Below are 17,782 nucleotides of genomic sequence, written 5' to 3' on the forward strand. Positions count from 1 at the left end.
TTAGTTTAATTCATTGAAATAAAATACCTGAAAATGCATCTCTTATCTACTGTGTGAAAATTCTGATTTTAGAAGCATATATTTTTCATTAAAAACAAATATTAAAAAGAGGGTTCAGAAACATCAGTATACAACCTATGTTAAAAACAATGATATGTCATTTCTACTTTGGAATTTTATTGAATTCTCTGAAATAGATCAGCAGAAAGTGCCTCTCTCATCTATCTCATGACATTTGGATTATAAATGCATATGTAATAACCCATTGAAAACCAGCATTGGAAAATGTTCCTAAAACACCAGTACAAAACTTATATAGAAGACAATGATGCATAATTCCGAGTTCGAAATTTAGATTAGTTTCCTGAAATGAAGCAGCTGAAAGTGCATCTTTTATCTACATTGCTGAAATTCGAATTTTAAATGCATATATTCAAACTTATTGGTTAGCATCATTAAAGAAATGATTTAGAAACAACAGTATAAAACTTATGTAAAACAATGATACATCATTCTTAGTTCAGAGTTTAGTTTAATTCACTGAAATAAAGGAGCCGAATGCATCTCTACCTGAAATTTTATTTATTTATTTACTTATGGCCATAAAACAAGTCTTAATACATTTAAAAAGATTAAAATCATAGAAAATATTTTCTCTGACCACAATAAAAAAAAGGAAACTAGTAAATTCACATGTGTGGAAATTTAAGAAGACTCTCCTAAATAGTGGGTAAAAAGAAAAATCACAGGCAAATTAAAGAGTACTTTGAGATAAAAATCAAAATGCAACATATCAAAATTTATAAGATGGAAATCTAATGCAGTGCTTAGAGGAAAATTATATTTGTAAACACCTATATTAAAAATAAGAAAAATCTTGAAGCAGTAACATGAATTTCTGCCTTAAGAAAATAGAAAAAGAAGAGCAAACTAAATCAAAACAAATATAAGTAGGAAATAACAAAGATTACAACAAAAATATATAAAACAAGAAATTAAAAAACAAAAGAGAAAGTCAACAAAACTGAAAGCCAATTCTTTAAAAAGATAAACAAAGTTTTCAAACCTTTATCTAGACTGACCAAGAAGAAAAGAGAGAAGACCAAAATTACTAAAATCAGAAATAAAGCAGGGGCATTATTACATTGTTGTGTGGTTTTTCATGGTGGTAAGATTTAGTTTCTTTCCCTTTCTCATTTGCATTTTTGTTTTACCACTGGGCTTTGTTCTTTCATGTGTATTCATGGTAGTGATTACCATTTTTCAGATTCCAGATGCAGGACTTCCTTCAGGATTTCTGTTAAGGCTGGTCATGTGATGGTAAACTCCTGCAGTTCTTGTTTATCTGGAAAATACACTATTTTTCTCTAGTTACAGAAGGGTAGCCTTGCTGGGTATATTATTCTTGGCTGGCAGTTTTTTTCTTTTAGTATTTTGAATATATCATCCTGTTTTCTTCTGGCCTGTAGAGTTTCTGTTGAGAAGTCCACTATTAGTCTCATGGGGGCTCCTTTATAGCTGACTTGATGCTTTTCTGATGCTTCTTTTAAATTCCTTTCTTTGTCTTTGAGCTTTTTCAGTTTTACTATAATGTGTCTTGGAGAGGATTTTTTGGGTTGAATCTGTTTGGGGATCTTTGAGCCTCCTGGATCTGAATGTCTGTGTCACTCCCTATACCTGGGAAGTTTTCCATTATTATTTTGTTGAATAGGTTTTTCATGCCTTTTCCTTTCTCCTCCACTTCGGGAACACCCATGATTCAAATGTTTGTGTGTTTAAGGTTGTCTGCTAACTCTCTTAGATTTTCTTTATTTTCTAAAATTCTGTTTTCCTTTCTTTTTCTGTCTGCCAGAGTTATTTAAAAAAGACTGTCTTCACGATCAGAAATTCTTTTGTATGGTTGTTCTAGCCTGCTGCTTAAGCTATTGGTTGTGTTTTTTATTTCATTGAGTGAATCTTCCAGTTTCATAAGTTCTGCTGCATTCTTTTTTAAGGTATTAATCTCTTTGTAAATTTCTTTTTTTATCATATCCTGCATTTTTTTTTTTTTTGCTCATTTTATTATCTTGTCTGAGTCTTCTTGTAACTTAGTGAGTTTCCTTAAGATTGTTGCTTGAAATTCATTTTCAGTCATTTCAAGGGTTTCCTGCTCTATAGGGTCTGATATTTGAAAATTGCTGTATTTTTTTTTTTTGTGGTGTCATATTTTCTAAGCAGAAGTACAGAGTGTGCAAGAGCTTGGAGGTGTTACTGGGCATATAAAGGAAGAGCAAAGAGTTGAGTATGGTGGTCATAGAAGGTGCTGAGAGTGTTGTGGTGGTGGTGAGAGAGTGGCTGGGAGGAATGTAAACCAGATCATGGAGGCTTTATAGGCCATGAATAGACTGTCAGTTATTATGTTCTATACAGTATAAAATGAGGTTAATGAAGATATTTGAGGCAGGGAAAGGACATAAACAAATTGATGTTTTAAAATGACTTCAGTAGAGATAGGAAAGAGGAGTGTTTTGAGAAGGCTATTTCCAGGATACATTTAGGAGATAAAATCTATGGGACCTTGCTCTAGGTTGAATTGTGTTCCCCAAAGGTTCATGTGTTAATCCCCACTGTAACAGGGTTGAGGGTGGGAAATTCTGTTACGATCATTGAAAGGGGGACTTTACGGGGTGATTAGATTGTGAAGACTGTACCCTTGTGAATGGATTTATCCATTCCTGGAGTAATGGGCATGGTTCTGATGGCTTTATAAGGGGAGCTAGTGAGAAGCTTAGCTCTCTCCCTTTTGCTCAATCTGTTCTCCATGTGATATCCTGCATCACTGCAGAGCCACCACAACAAGGCCTTCACCAGATGTATTACCTGGACTGTGTACTTCCCAGCCTCTGAACTGTAAAAAATAAATTTCTTTATCCATTACCCAGTTTTGGGTATTTAGATTATAAGCTGCAGAAATGGACTAATACAGACCTGGTGGCCAGAATAATTTAGGAAAGAAAGAACTATAGCTCTGCTCTCCAATAGTATAGCCACATGTGGCTATTTAAGTGTAAACTAATTAATGTTAAATACATTAAAAATTCAGTTCCTCACTCACACTAGTCACATTTCAAGTACTTTATGGCTATACTCTCATACTGGATAACAGAGACACAGAACATTTCCATCATCACAGAAAGATTTATTGGACAGCATTGAGCTAGAGAATTCTCTTTTAAATTTGGGCAGTGAATGACAGTGGCTCTTATCAAAATGAAAAGATGTAAAAGAAAGTGAAAGTTTGAAAGGAAAAGAAAAAGACTTCTGTTTAGACACATTGAATTTGAGATACTATTGGGCATCCGGTTCAAGATGTCAATTTTTAAGCTGTTGGAAATTGGATCTGGAACTCGGGAAAGAGGCAAAGGTTAGAAATAGTTATTTGAGTCTTCAACTTATAGTATCAACTGAAGCCATGGAAGTAGGTATGAGAAGAGGGACAGAAGGAATACCCCATAGACCTCCTTTGCTTAAAGGAGGGTCAGAGGAATAGTAGTATAGTATGAAAAGTGATCCAAGGAGTAGCAATCTGAAAAACTAGAGAAGAATTCTGAGAAAATGATAATCATAAAGTCAATGACAAATTGGGAAAAGACAGCAGAAATTCCAAAGCCTTAGAGCACCAAAACAGGATTTGTCCTGAAAAGACTCCTTTGGTTTTGGAGGTCAGGAAGTCATTAGTAATCTTTTCTGGAGTAGTTGCAGTAAATGTGGGAGAAGAAGCCAAATTGCAACAGGACTAGGATGAAATGAGCATGTGGGGGTGGGTAGGTGGTACAGGAGAGACAAACTCTTGCTCCTTCAGGAAGTTTGGCTGTGAGGGTGGGAAAGAGAAGTAATTAGTTTGAGGGACAGAAAGGGATAAGGGAAAGTTTTTATTTTTTAAAAAGTGTGAAGCTTGAATTTTTTTAACTGTAAGGAAGAAGTGGGTGGAGTGGAAAAGTCTTACATGACCTCAGAGTAAAGGTATAATTACTGAGCCAAGTGTCAGAGATAGTGGAAGAAAAGATGGGTGAGCCTTGGAGAGGGAAAAAGACTCTTCTGTTTCTTTCTCAGAGTCAGCATGGAAGGAGAGAATGATTAATACTTGAAGGTGGAGGTAGAGAAATATGGGACTATTCACCTTTTAGTTTTGTACCATAATATTTTCAACTATGATTTATAGACCAAACAGAAATGTTATGTATAGGGCTTATGTTGAACCTTGATAAGAACCAAAGGCATGGCACAAACAGGTAACTCGATTTATAGAATTTTTCAGAAGCTAATGAGGCCTAAATGGACAGTTTTCCAGACTGGAATGACTTGATTGTGCATTCCTTAGGCTAGCCCCTTATATGTTAGTGTCTTGGTTGGACTTCTGTAGAGCAAATTAATAACCATTAGCTTAAAGTTGAACTTTGTGGTAAGTGAGCACCAAGGAAGTCAAAACAAATAAATAAATCCACACCTGGATATGTCATAATCAGACTGCAAAACACCATAAGACAGGAATAAAAACCCCCAGAAAGAACAAAGAAGAAAGAATATTACCTAGAAGGTAGGTAATTGAATTAGCTTGACAACAGACTTCTCAATGGCAACACTAGAGGCCAGAAGAAAGAAGAAAAAAATTCTTGAAAGAATTTACTGGTTAGGCATTCTCATGAAAAAATTACTCAAGGGATAAATACATTGAATGTAGAAGGAAGGAGTGAGATGCAAGAAACAATGTGACAAAAGAAATTGGTAAACATGAGAATACCTAAATAATCACTAACTCTATAAAATAAAAACAATACTGATTACTGTGGAATCAGGCACAACACTTCAAGTTCATTGTTGTTACGTGCTATGGCCTATTATATTCTTGGGTGTTTATCCAGTGAAATTATTGCACAAGTCTGTGAAGGATACTATTTAGTAATGTTAAAATTTGAAATAATATGTGTGTTAGAACTGATGAAAGTATAAAATATTTGAAGAGAGAAGAAAGTAGGGCAGGCTGTAACATTTTTATCCTTTCTCATTGGTTTGAGTCTTGAGGGAAGTCCATAGAACCATCTGGGTCTGAGTTATATATGCAGGTCTTTATTATGCAAAGTGTTGTTCTTGGCTTGAGCCACATCTAGCATGGTGAGGGAGGGAAAGAAACACAGGTGAAGTATGATGTCTAGAGAAATGAACCTGAGGTGTTGTGCCTGATTCCACGGTGCAGAAGATGCAAAGGCAATGAGAGAACTGGAGGCATGAGCTCAGGACAGAGAGGCAGCAATGTGTGGGGACTTCTTGAGAACCCAGAAAATGGCTGGCTTGAGAGGGCATAAAGACCTACATGTGAAGAACTTAAGCACTCTGGTACTTAAAATCACATGATTTCCCTCATACCTGCAGACAACATGTTAGAGAGGAGAAAAGGGAAGAGGAAGTTTTCTAAAAGGACTGAGGACTTAGCCAAAAAAAGAGTTAACCTGAAAGAAATGGAGTTAAAGAAGAAAATGCCTTTAACTGGCATGAGAGATTAGATCAGATTTAAAACAAGAAGCTGCATTTCCCCCTATATATCTGAATACAAAGTTTGTGGCATGACCTTGCTACATCGCCATATGCATTTTCATTGCATCAAATTAAGTATGTTATTCAGGCAATTCTTTTTCATTCTTGATCTAAGCAGATGGAAACCCTGTGGAGCCTAATTACAGGATGATTCAGAACAGGAAACATTTTCACAAGGAAACAAGAATCAGGATGCCATGGCATTCATGTATAATGGGTTCACTCACAACACGTTAAACAAAGGTCCTTGAGGAATAAAAACAGCTTCTATGACTCTTGTTTCAATGAGCTGAGAAACTTAAGTTAGCCTTACTCAGGTGATTTCAGGGCTCCAAGAATGGCTGGTGGTTCCTCCTGTCCCCACTTTTTCTTACCTCTTGATAGATGATATCCTTTGCTTTTTGATTCTTGGTTAAAGCCTTTATTTTCCATCAAAATGTATGCACCTTGATTTATTACTGATTTAAATCAGTTTTCCCCAAACTTCTTTTGTCACGAAATATTCCTCTAGTTATTTCTCCCTACTGTGTCTAGAGCAATAATGTCTATCAACAAAGAGAATTTATTATAAGATAGTTGTTTTGTAGTCTTAATTAATCAAAGAAATAGAACAGTTCAAATTACAGCTTCTGATCTGCTTGAGCTAGCTACTATCACTTCACTGCCTCAGTATCTCAGTCTAAAGCTATCCCCCATTCCCAATGCTCCTATTTATCTTCTCCAGGAACTCCAGAATGGAGACATAGTGGACAAAGACGCTAGTACAGTGCAATTTGGGGGAAAGACAATGAGTGATTAATTGAATCAATTCGCATCCTATGTTTGTTTTTTTCACTTAGGCAATCCATTTAACTGAACTTCATTCATTTAAAGGAGATAATAAGACCTCCTGCACTGTTTTGGGGAAATTTAGATGATTCAATATGCATAACAGTTTCTTGTATTTCTTAGTGTTTGTCATAGTTATTCTACTTTCAGGAATTGTTTGTAAGAAAGTTATATGGAAACATTTATGTGCACAGATCTATTCACACTACAGCATTATTTATAAGGGCAAAGAAAATAAAAAGAAGCAGCAACAAAGAGGTAGCTAGCTCTTTTGGATTGTCTCTGATAACTTTCTGACTCTGCTTTTAAAGTCTCTAAGTTTGACAATTATTAGTCTATGTCAACACAGTTAACCCACAAATTCAAAAGAAAAAAAAATTAAGTAGCTATTTTTTTTCCCTTAATCTTATAATTCTTTCCTGTCTGACACATGTATTTTTATATCTATGTCCATGTTTGTACTTTATGTACAAAGTTCTGACTATGTGCCAAGCACTCACTGTAGTGAGCACTTAAGATCTCAGACTGTCAAGCCTGAGAACAGAATGATGACTGAGTAGTAACGTGCCCTCTCTCTTTCTTTTTTCTCCCCTCCATCTCTCTCTCTCTCTCTTCCCCCTTCCACCCTTCTCAAGTACACACAATAAAGTAAGCCTCACTCTGCTGTTTAGTCTTATGTTCTGTATTCTCTGTCCATACAATCCCACACTTCCAATTTTCTCCTGCCTCATATACAGACTGAAGGGTTTTTGAGCTTCATTTCCACTACTCCTTACTTCTGGCCCCCATCTCCTTGGTGTCCTGGATGCCAAAGGGCAGGAAGCAGTAAGAATGCTAGGTCACAAATTTATGGATTTATTACTCAGAACAGGAATCTCCATCTAGTAGAAACAGAGGATAAGGAAAACCTAGAACTGGGGATGAGAGAATAGCCCTGGATCTCTGGTATCTCTCCACTGTTAGAATTCTTACTGGTTCCGGAACTCTAAGCAGCTCCCAACCTCCCAGCTTCAAAGGAATAGTTGAAAGTGTCTTACACACCCTTCTGGGTTACTTGAATCTATACAGGCCTGCACCTTTCATTGTTTTTGCACTATTTTACAACTCTTTAAGTTGTAAAAAGCTGATGTTGATGCAGATGATTCCTGTTCATAGAAAGGCAAATAACTTTGTCCAGTAAACATGACATTGGGGCTGTCTTATAGAGGAGGCAAGTATTGCATCTATTAGAAAGTCTATTTCAGCATTCCTGATTGACTATGTGCCTATTCTGTGAATTTTCCTTTGAACAGTTTTAAAAACTCTTATTGGTGCTTTCATTAATTAACAATTTAAATAAAAATCCTTGACACATACTTAAAATTTAAATGAGTCATAATTTTAGTCTTAAAAAAATTATCCCTTTACAGTTTCATAGGTGTCACTGAGACAGCAATTGGATATCCCTGACAAAATCAGGTTCATAGTGCTTCTGCAGAAGTGTACATCATGGGCCAATTAAGCCCAGGCATGGGCAGATTAAGCCCTCTTCTTGGTTTATGGAATGAATATCAAGTGTCAATAGAACATGAACTTTACTGATTCTGTTTCTCCAGGCTTCTTTCTTTCTTTCTTTTTTAAAAAAATTTCCAACTGATTTTTTTTTTGCATTGTTTTTAGCTTTGGTTTGAGTTAGACCATTAAATTATTCCCCCCTCTAGTAGCAACAATAATTGGAATTTGATTTTATGGTCTGACTATTTGGCAATACTATATCTGTAATGGTAGAGATCTATTCACTGTTGAGTGAGATACAATAGAGAATTCAATTTAGTTTGTGTTTGTTTACTTTGTCTATTTTGAACTCAAATAAAAAACTCCTATTGAGTTTCTTTATGAATGGTAATATGATTATTTGCATAGGTTCAATAAGAATCTGTTCTTTTTTTATAACCAAGATATAGTTGAACAAGTCAATTGTGTAACCAAAGCTTTACCTTCAGTGTTATATAGGAAAACAAGTGATTCTATTCTCTTAATTATGTATGACCAGTCACTTTAAGGAACAAAGGTTGATGTTTACAGCCAAGGCCTACAAAAGCCCCAGGAAAACTGGCCTGGCACCTTACTTACAAGACTTTAGGTTTTCAAGTGGTAAGGAAGATCATTTTCTCAGGTCAGCACCTTACTAAATTTTGGGGAGTTCAAGAAGAGAATAATTCAACCAAATTTATAGATACTGATATATATATATATATATATATGTATATATATATATATATATAAAGAGAAATAGGTAGATTTTATATAATTTACATATAGTCACACATATATTAATTTATATAATTAACACTCTTATAGCACTTATACAAATAACCAGACCAAAGTTGATGAGACCAGTATTATTTTGTGACCAAAAACAATCTGAGATTATTATGATCACAGGTTAGGGAAATTCCAGGAAAAATTGTGAAAGACTTTGAAGTGGGCAAGAGGAGATTAGTGGATGTCCTGTCAGTGGAATGCTAAGTGTCTAATGCACCCTTCTAGATTATCTGATTCTGAGTCTGCACCTTTCATTGATTTTGATCTACTTTACAACACTTAGTTGTAGAAAATCAGTGGTGATTCTTCGTCGAAGTAATGCAAATAAATTTTTTCCAGTGAAGATACAATTGATACCAACTTATGTCTCTATTAGAAAATTCATTTTAGTATTTCTGATGGCCTCTGTGTGTGTCTATTTGAATTCTCTTTTGAAGCTATTTTTACATATTACTGCTTTCCTCATTAATTAATCAGTTAAATACAATTTTTGACACATGTTAACTTTGTATTTGTATAAGAGTCATGATCCTATTCCTGGAAAAATTTTCCCTTAACATAAGCAGTAGAGAGTGGGAAACAAAAATGTTTAATTTCCAATATTTAGGGTTGATTTTGCCTTAGTTTATTTAATTTTAGTTCCATAAACAAAGAGGCTGTAAATAAGAGTAAAAGGTAAAGTTAATGGTCATTTGTGAAATTTTCATGAGTCCTTTGTTGGAATTTTTCTCAGAAATTGAGAAAGTATATGACTAAAGTGGATAACAAATGTTTTTCTTTTTTTCTTTTTTCCTTTTTTGTCTTTTTTACTGACGGGTAATGGGATCGCAACCCTCGGTGTTGCGCCCGCACCGTGCTCAGACAGTGAGCGGGAACCAGTCTCCACATGGGATCCGAACCCTAGGCGGGAGCGCCGGTGCACTCCCAAGCGGCGCACTCTCCAGTGCGCCACCAGGCCGGCCCATAACAAATGATTTTCAAAGTGAGATAGTTTCCACTTCTTAGTTTAATGAATATGTCAGCTGATTGATCATTAAACAAATTTTAGTGATAGATCACTTTATTATTTTCCTAGGGCTGCTGTAACAAAGAACTGTACCATAAACTGGGTAGCTTCAAACATGGGAAATTTATTGTCTCACAGTTCTAGAGACTAAAGGTCTGAAATCAAGGTGTCAGCAGAACCATGCTCCCTCTTAAATTTGCAGGGAAGAATCCTTCGTTACCTCTTTTAGCTATGACACTGGCTGGCAATCCTTGGTATTCCTTGGCATGCAGATGTATCAATCCAATCTCTGCCTCTGTCACACATAACTGTCTTCTCCCTGTGTGTCTTCACATCATCTTCCCTCTGTGAGTGTCTGTGTCCAAATTTCCCTTTATTATAAAGGCACCAGTCATATTGGATAAGGGACCTACCCTGCTCCAGTATGACCTCATCTCAACCAATTATACCTGCAACAACCCTATTTCCAAATAAGTTCGTATTCTGAGGTACTGGGGATTAGAACTTCAATATATGAATTTGTGTGTGGAGGTGGGGGGTGGGGGATACAATTCAACCCATAACAAGGAGAAAGTTAGAATTCTAGAGGAAAGAAATTACTAACTCATAGCAGGAGAATTGACCAAGAACATTGATAATTTTGCATGTTCTTCTCTGTTTTCTTTCAGGCTTTGAATCAGTACAAGTTGGGAGTTCACGTGGGTTCCCGGGTATTCATCCCTGATTGGGGAGCTGTTTGGGAGGTAGGTCCATCAGAAGCATAATTCTATTTCAGGGGTGGCTTGGTGTATGGAGCTCACCATGGGTAAAGGCAGTGGTAATGACTGAGTGAGCCAGAAGGGGGTAGATGAGTTCAGACACAAATTAAAAAGAACCTTTCTTCTCTGGATTCACTTTCCAGCACATCGCAGAAAGCAATTTCTCCTAGACCTGGGGAAAGCACCTTCTTTCCCAGTAGAATGTGACCCTCTCCTTCCAGAGTCACAGATTTATGAGTTTTCCTGTTGGTTTCTTTATTTTCATCTCCCTAGTTGCTCAGAGGAAAATCAGAATAATTTTTAAAGTAGAACTTTCAACCCAAGCCCTTTTGTTGCTCCTAGGTTTGTGGTTTTGGGTATTACTCATACATGTACACCCACAAAGTAAGCTTGAGCTGTTGAAATGTGGTCATTAATTAATCAATTAACCTAAGTAAAACCTTCCCTGTTAGGCATTTATTGTCTCATCTTTCCAGTGAATTTGAAACCAGGTTTCCAATCATTTCTGACCATGAAGTATCCTCTGGCTTAGGACTGGCAGTAGAGAAGTTCATGGAAAGCCTAGGGTGTTCATTTCTTTCCTGGCTGTGTTCCAGCTGGTTTTAAATCCCTCTGCTTGCTTTGGCTTTCCCACATTACCTCTTTATGTGGGTGTTACAGGAACCTTTCTCTCAGTGTCCAATAAAACCCACCCCTTTCCTTCTCAATCTTGCTACAAAAGCTTGGAAAAAACCTGATGGTGATCTTACTTTAATTTAAGGCCACAGGATAGCCAGAGAATGAAGTTAGGAGTGATCCTCATTTTTACACTCAAGTGTTCCAGTGAGGAGAGCTTCACGGAGAGAATGTCCCTTTACATAATGAGCCCTCTGGAGGAAATATGAGTCTCATGAGAATTTGAGGTTCACCTAGCAGTTTAAGAAAGTATTAGCAATTCATATGTGCTAAGAACCAATGGCAAAAAGAAAGTTATTCTTGCATCGTAGGTGGTCAGATGTCCATGGAAGTATGGGATTGTCTGAAGGATACACATAGCAATGAGGAAAACAAAAAGGGTATTTCTTTTAAGCAAGTAGCTGTACTACAAAGCCATCCCAACAAGCACTGGGCACTGATGGAGATGTTTAAATGTAGAAAGCCCCACACTCAGAGCCCAGAGATTGGGGTGCTTATCTCTGCTCTGCCATTAACTAGTTGTGGGACTGAGTGTAATCCTTTAGCCTCTTTTGATGTCACTTTCTTACTTAACACTCTTTACCACTTGCTCTGGTTTAAATAATATTTCTTTTTTTCTTTTTTCTTTTTTCCTTTTTGTCTTTTTTCGTGACCGGCAACGGATCGCAACCCTCAGTGTCGCGGCCGTACCGGACCGGGACCGGCAACGGGATCGCAACCCTCGGTGTTGCGCCCGCACCTCACTCAGCCAGTGAGCTGCCGGTCTGTATGTGGGATCCTAACCCTCGGCGGGAGCTCCGCCGTGCTTCCCAAGCGGCGCACTATAGCAGTGCGCCACCGGGCTGGCGGGTTTAAATAATATTTCTATGGGTCTTTTTTTTAAAATTCATTTTATTTATTGAATCAAAATTGATTATACATATTTTTGGAGTTGAACATTGAGATATGTTGATCAAATCAATATTACTAGCATATATATTGTTACAAATCATAATTATTCTTTATGCCCTTTGTCTAATCTCTCCCCTTCCCTCCCCTTCCCCACTCTAATTACCCTAGATTTCTTCACTCCTTGTGAAAGAATCATGGTTACTGTGTTAATTTGTTGCCTAGATGATCTGTCCAATGCTGAGAGATGTGTTCAGGTCCCCCAATATTATCATAGAGCAGATGCTTCTTCTGTCACTCTGAAATGGGCTTTGTGGAAAGAGACATCCTCTTCTTTTCTTTGTCTCTGCTGGTGACTCTCCTTGTGTGAATGCTCTCCAGTGGTTGGTGGACCATCTGCATGGTGGATGTGGTATCTAGCCACTTCTGCGGCAGCCATGGTTATTGTGGTGGCTGTGGTGGGCCACCCACATGGAGGTGCTGTTTTTGGTATGCCCCTTGGCACTGACGATATGCCTGGTTGTGGGATTTGTCTGGTCCCCTTCTCCATGCCTCTGGTCCCTGGGCAGGCCCCAAGGCACTGGTGCCATGTGCCTGGTTGTGGGAGGGGTGTCCGGTCCCCTTCTCCATGCCTCGGGTCACCAGCAAGACCCAAGGAGCTGGCGTGGTGTGTCTGGTTGTGGGACGGCAGTCCGGTCCCCCTCTCCATGCCCCGGGTCCCCAGGTGGGCCCCGAGTCACTGGCATGGAGTGCCTGATTTTGGGAGGGCGGTCCAGTCCCCTTCTCCATGCCTCAGGTCCCTAGGCAGGTCCCTGGGTGGGCACCGAGGCACTGGCATGGTGTGCCTGGTTGTGGGAGAGAGGTCCATTCCCCTTCTCCATGCTGCGGGTCCCTGGGTGGGCCCCGAGGTGCTGGCACAGTGTGTCTGGTTGTGGGAGAGAGGTCTGGTCCCCATCTCCATGCCCTGGGTCCCCAGGTGGGCCCCGAGTCACTGGCATGGAGTGCCTGGTTGTGGGAGGGCGGTCCGGTCCCCTTCTCCATGGGCTGGGTCCCCAGGCAGGCCCCAAGGTGCTGGCGCAATGTGCCTGGTTGTGGGAGAGAGGTCCAGTCCCCATCTCCATGTCTCAGGTCCCTGGGCAGGCCCTGAGGCACTGGCATGGTGTGCCTGATTGTGGGAGAGAGGTCTGGTCCCCTTCTCCATGGCCTGGGCCCCTGGGTGGGTCCCTGGGAGGACCCCAAAGCACTGGCATGGTGTGCCTGGTTATGGGAGAGAGATCTGGTCCCCTTCTCCATGCTCTGGGTTCCTGGGCGGGCTCTGAGGTGCTGGCATGGTGTGCCTGATTGTGGGAGAGAGATCCAATCTCCTCCATGCCTTGGGTCCCTGGGTGGGCTCTGAGGTGCTGGCGTGGTGTGCCTGGTTGTGGGAGGAGGGTCCGGTCCCTGGCTCCATGCCTCAGGTCACTGGGTGGGCCCTGAGGCACTGGCTTGGTGTGCCTGGTTGTGGTAGAGAGGTCTGGTCCCCTTCTCCATGCCTCGGTTCCCCAGGCAGGCCCTGAGGTGCTGGTATGGTGTGCCTGGTTGTAGGAGAAGGGTCCGGTCCCTGGCTCCATACCTCAGGTCACTGGGCAGGACCTGAGGCACTGGCTAGGTGTGCCTGGTTGTGGGAGAGAGGTCTGGTCCCCTTCTCCAAGTCTCGGGTCCCGGGGAGGGCCCCAAGGTGCTGGTGTGGTGTGCCTAGTTGTGGGAGGAGGATCCAGTCCCTGGCTCCATGCTTTGGGTCCCTGTGCTGGCCCCAAGGCGCTGCCACAGTTTGCCTGGAAGTGGGAGTGGGGTCCGGTCCCCGGATCCAAGCCTCTGGTTCCCAGGCATGCCCCAAGATGTTGGTGGTGTGCCTGGGCCAGAACTCATTTTTTGTCCTTTGCTTCTAACACGGGAGACCTTCCTGTGGGAACCAGTACTTGAGTGTGCGGTTGTTTAAATTGCTGCTTTGCTGCTGTTTCCCTAGGGAAGGTTTTTGTGCAGCTCAGGGTTTAATGGTTGATCTTATAGGTACTTCCGGATTTCCAGAGACCTGGTGGATCTGTGTTGTGTAGAATCTCTGATCTGGGCCTGAGTTTTTTCATCAAACTGCACCCCATGCAATTCTGCATTCCTGATCATTCTCCTCTGAGTGGTCCTGTGCTGATTGGGGGGCAGATCAGTTGTCCTTGCTGTGCCCCAGTGTTCTCCCAGTGTTCCCATCTTGCCCACCACCCATGCTCCAAACACTTCCCATGGGACGGGCCCTGCGCCAGTCCCTTGTGATGACTCACTGGCCTCTGAATGGCTCCCTTTTTTCAGTTGTTCTGGCTCCTCGCTCCTGCATGGGTCCATGGGAGCCCTATTAGTGGTTTTGCTGTCCTGGGGGCCTCCAAGGCCCTCTTCTCTCCTGCTGCCTCCAAGTAACTCCATCCAGAGGGCATAGCTGTAGCTCTGCCGGCTCCTGCTCCATGTGCTCATCAGCTCAAGCCTTAAAGCAGCAGCTCAGAGCAGCTTTTTCTTTCTTTGTAGTTTCTCCCTCCTTCATGAACTCCATAGGTCTCTCCTCCTTTTCCCCTGAGCTCAAGCAGCCCCAGCTTGTCTGATGTTACATTTTTATAGTTGTAAATTGATTGACTTGTGGGAGAGAGTGACTTTGGGAACCATCTATTCCACCATCTTGACCGGAATCACTCTATGGGTCTTTCTTGTTGCTTGAAAGCTCTTTTGTCCACAATGTGTTAAAATATATGTATTTGGAAGGAATAGTATTGTTGAAAGGAAAAGCAATAGGGAGACGGACATTGAGAGAATGAAAAGAAAGGAGAGAAAATGGCATCACAGATTACAGTACCTACAGCCAAGCTGCAGCCCACCAGGGCTACAGTGCTTACACCACCCAGACCACTCAAGGATGTGCACAGACCACCATCCAGGCATATGGACAACAAATCTATGGAACTTATGGATATCCCACTGATGTCATCTATACCCAGGCTTAGACCACCGAGACCTATGAGCAGACTACCTTTGCAACTGCTTATGGATAGCCTCCAACTGGTTATACTACTCCACCTGCTCCCCAGGGGTACTGCTAGCCTGTCCAGGGGTACAGCACTGATGCTTATGATATGGCCTCTGCTGCAGTCATCACCACCCAGCCCTCTTATGCAGCTCAGTCTGCATATGGCACTCAGCCTGCTTACCCACCTATGGTCAGCAGCAGCCAGCAACCATTGCATCTGCAAGACTGTTTGATAGTAACAAGCCCGCTGAGACTAGTCAAACTCAATCTAGCACCGGGGTTACAACTAGCCCAGCCTAGGATGTGGACAGAGTAACTACAGTTATCCCTAGGTACTTGGGAGCTATCCCATGCAGCCAGTCACTGCACCTTTATCTTATCCTCCTACCAGCTATTCCTCTGACTAGTTATGATCAGAGCATTTACTCTCATCATAACACCTATGGGCAACTGAGCATCTATGGACAGCAGAGTAGCCATGGCCAGTGAAGCAGCTATGGGCAGCAGCCTCTCCCGAGTTGCCCTCCCCCACCTCCCAAAAACTGGATCCAAGTCAATATAACCAGGCTCCAAGTCAATATAGCCAGCAGAGCAGTAGCTACAGGCAGCAGTGTTCATTCCCACAGGACCACCCCAGTAGCATGAATGTTTGTGGGCAGGAGTCTGGAAGATTTCCCAGACCAGGAGAGAAGCAGAGCATGAGTAGCTCTGATAACCAGGGCAGAGGAAGAGGGGGATTTGATTGTGCAAACATGAGCAGAAGTGGGCAGGGAGGAGGACATGGTAGAATGGGCAGCACTGGAGAGCGAGGTGACTTCAGTAAGCCTGGTGGACCCATGGATGAAGGACCACATCTTGATTTAGCCCCACCTGTAGATCTGGATGAAGATTCTGACAACTGCAATTTATGTGCGAGGATTAAATGACAATGTAACTCTAGATGATTTGGCAGACTTTTTAAAGCAGTGTGGGGTTAGGATGAACAAGAGAACTGGGCAACCCATGATCCACATCTGCCTAGACAAGGAAACAGAAAAGCCCAAAGGCGATGCCACAGTGTCCTATGAAGACCCACCGACTGTCAAGGCTGCTGTGGAGTGGTTTGATGGAAAAGATTTTCAAGGGAACAAACTTCAAGTCTCTCTTGCTGGGAAGAAGCCTCCAATGAACAGCATGCGGGTTGGTATGCTGCCCCATGAGGGCAGAGGGATGCTGCCACAGCTCCATGGAGGCCCAGGAGGTCCTGGAGGATCCATGGGTTGCATGGGAGGCTGTGGAGAAGACAGAGGAGGCTTTCCCCCAAGAGGGCCCCGAGGTTCCCAAGGAAACTCCTCTGGAGGAGGAAATGTTCAGCACTGAGCTGGAGACGGGCAGTGTCCCAATCTGGGTTGTGGAAACCAGAGCTTCACTTGGAGAACAGAATGCAAATAGTGTAAGGCCCCGAAGCCTGAAACCTTTCTCCTGCCACCCTTCAGATCCCCCGGTGGTGATTGTGGCAGAGGAGGCCCTGGTGGCATGTGGGGAGGAAGAGGTGGCCTCATGGACCGTGATGATGATCCCAGTGGAATGTTCAGAGGTGGCTGCGGTGGAGACAGAGGTGGCTTCTGTGGTGGCTGGTCCATGGACCAAGGTGGCTTTGGTGGAGGAAGATGAGGTTGCCCTAGTGGGCCCCATGGACCTTTGATGGGAAAGATGGGAGGAAGAAGAGGTGGAGTTGGAGGACCTAGAAAAATGGATAAAGGTGAGCATCATCAGGAACACAGAGACAGGCCCTACTAGATGCAGAGACCCTGCAGAGCTGCATCGACTACCAGCTATATTTTTTAAACCAGGTAATGTTTTATATTTATAATTCCATATTTATAATTTTGGCCACAATGTTATGATTATTCTTTGTACTTTAGTATTTTTCACCATTTGTGAAGAAACATTAAAACAAGTTACATGGTAGTGTGCCAAGTTTTTTGGTTTTTTTCCCCCTCTTCTTTTAAAGATAGTTGTTTAAGACTTAACAATAGGAACCACTTGTGAACATGCTCAGTGTCATTGTGGAGAACCCAGAGGACCTCTAACAATGTTCATGGTTGTGATTTTTTTTTAAATAAAATTCCAAATGTTTATAAACAGTCAAAGAAAAAAAAAAGAATAAGTATTGTCATTAATACTGCTACTGGTAATGGGAGCAAGTCTGGGGTGGGCACCACAGTTTGAGGGCTTTATATCTCTTTTTTCTTTAATCCTCACAATGACTATAGGAGAAGGTATTATCACTATTTATAGCTGGGGAACTGAACCTTAGGTAAGGTATTAATGTGTCCAAGTGGAAATAGTTCAAAAATACCTGGCCAGTGGAAACAGTACTTAGATAAGTTGGTAGGACTGTAAAGGTGGGAAGGGTCTCTGAAGGGGTGGGGGTGGGCCATCAAAGGCTCCCTTGTTAAGGGGAGTGTCAGAGGGAGGCATTTGGGGCATAGAAGAGGCTGCTGAGTATTTCAAAGAAAACCAAAAAACTTGAAAAAGTATAGAAAAGGTACTAAAAATGTGATTTTCTTTATTAAAAATTATTTTTACTGCCCTTTTCATAATTATCAAAATAACATATGTACGTTAAAGAATCATCAGACTGTACAGAAAAACTTAAGGAACTTAAAAAATATATACTACAGACCTTCTATCAAAATTATTTTATTCTTGCATATTACGTTATAT

The 17,782-nt window shown here is 41.3% G+C and overlaps 1 pseudogene; it reads left to right on the plus strand.

The window, feature by feature from the left end:
- The first annotated feature begins 3,348 nt into the window (after positions 1-3,348).
- On the plus strand, positions 3,349-17,124 carry LOC103590258 (annotated as a pseudogene).
- The last annotated feature ends 658 nt before the right edge of the window (positions 17,125-17,782 follow it).

Source organism: Galeopterus variegatus, unplaced genomic scaffold (genome assembly GCF_000696425.1).
Source record: "Galeopterus variegatus unplaced genomic scaffold, G_variegatus-3.0.2 Scaffold787, whole genome shotgun sequence".
NCBI classification, from domain to species: Eukaryota; Metazoa; Chordata; class Mammalia; order Dermoptera; family Cynocephalidae; genus Galeopterus; species Galeopterus variegatus.